Raw genomic sequence first — 1944 nt, 5'->3', positions numbered from 1 at the left:
TTTGGTTGCACAAATTGTTTATTGTGAAGCTGAAAGAAGTTTAACAAAGAGAACTTTTGAACTCTTTTCAGTAAACTTTTAGGAGTTGTATTGGCAGTGCTGGGTTGGGTGTCGTTAGTCATCACTGTGATTTAGTGTGTGATCTGTCAACAGCGTCAAGTCGTTTATTGATAAAGCCCGAATAATTAACAAAATTAAGAGGAAATAGTTTGAACAGATTTTCATAAATTAAACTAAACAAAACAAACAACGAAAATAAAAAGTAAAAAAATACTATATTACGCTCATTTAATAAGACTTACTTGTGGCACCCATTCTATTGGAGTACTTCTTCGTCGTGCTCCAAAACCATTCGTGCTACAATAGAACGTGTTATAAAACTCGTATAATAATATACTGTTGACTCATTTCTTACATTATACGACTCAAAAAAAAATCGGAAAAAAATCATAAAAACCGAAATCTATGGCAGATATCAAACGGAACTTTTCAGTCAAACTGCTATAATATTGTTTAGTAATTTGTCTATTTAGTTTTGGTTACAGTTAGAGCAGTTAGAGCCTAGAAAAAATCAAAAGCACACAAAAAAAATTTACATTATCCCGGCGCATCCACCATATTTCACATTCCCACCAGCACACAAATTGTCATAATTTTTTTTGAATTTGTGACAAATATGGTATTAAGCAACTGAAGAGCAGTATATTCCACAGTGTGCGTTGCCCTAGCTGGCCCTTAAATATTTTTGTACTCGTTTCGATGATTTGGATATTGAATATCGCGTATGCATAAATTGCAGGGCGAACTTCTGCAATTTGTAGCATCTGTTCCGTTGTTGTAATTACCGTTAATGATGTACACGTCCCCGAATTTATCGTCGGCCGTATAACTAGAAAATAAAACAATATATGCAGAAACGTTCATACTCACATATCACAAGCAACAGCCGGTCCGGATGATAATCAGGCGAGCAGTGGAGACAATATTCATATGTGATTTAGGACGAACAGTAATTAGAGCCGCCGTTATCCGCGGCTGCTGCGTCAATATATCTAACACTCCTGTCTTGCTGCTTGCTATCCGAACACGCACACTATCATAATGTGCCAGTGCTTATTTGCAAGTGTTATTCAATTTATCTGGCCGCACCCGCGCTTGTTGTTTATTGGTTAGCTGTGATTTCTACACGTGTCTACAGCACGTGTGAGAGCCTTCCTTCGCCCCGCATTAACACCGCTTCCTACACGGACTTTAACTTGGATTTTGCGAGCTCGCGCCTCACGTGCCTCGCCTCACTTGCGTTTTATTCCGGTTTTTATTACTCATTTTTTTAAAGTTTTGATGACAGTTGCGAATGAATTAAATGTGGTGGTGTAGCTGAAATAGTGGAATCATCTGGCGTATTGTCGCATTGTCGGCAGTTAGAATACCTCAGCTTTTGCAACAGTTGCTAAGTGGCTCGAAGATTGTAGGAACTATTTGCGGAACTATAATTGCCAATATAGCGGTGAAATATCGAAAGCCTAAGCGATGGTAATTGTTTCTCTTTAGTGCATACATGCTATAAACACAATTATTAGCACAAGGCGCATAACCCGCCACTTTAAGCTATTGTAGTGGGATGACACATGAGCTACAACTAGTTCAAGAGTGTGGTTCGGGCGCGGGCGCTTTATTTATAACGCATCACCTAGGGTAAGCAGAAACAGAGTGTTTAATGATAAGCTTATTCCTCTCATATATCAGTGAGGCCGTCCTTCCTCACGTTACCGTGAAACTTGCTTCGGAAGTTCCGGTGTGGAAACGAAAACTGAAATTATTGCTGACAAAAATACTGCGTCAATTAATCACGTTCTATGGGACAACTGCAAGAAATAAGCTTTAAATGCCCCGCTGGTATTCCGCTTTCATGGCCTAGTTCAGGAATGCCAACGTCTTATTTAT

General features: G+C 38.9%; 1 long non-coding RNA gene across 1 annotated transcript; it reads right to left on the bottom strand.

Moving 5' to 3' along the window:
* On the bottom strand, window positions 1-1598 carry LOC135265460 (uncharacterized). The gene is made up of 3 exons (XR_010333139.1): window positions 1431-1598; window positions 416-1377; window positions 1-357 (listed from the first exon to the last, which is right to left on the bottom strand). It is a non-coding gene; the product is annotated as an uncharacterized LOC135265460 (long non-coding RNA).
* Window positions 1599-1944: the final 346 nt, after the last annotated feature.

This window comes from Tribolium castaneum, chromosome 2 (genome assembly GCF_031307605.1).
Source record: "Tribolium castaneum strain GA2 chromosome 2, icTriCast1.1, whole genome shotgun sequence".
NCBI lineage: Eukaryota > Metazoa > Arthropoda > Insecta > Coleoptera > Tenebrionidae > Tribolium > Tribolium castaneum.
This window is presented reverse-complemented; position numbering and strand designations above follow the sequence as displayed.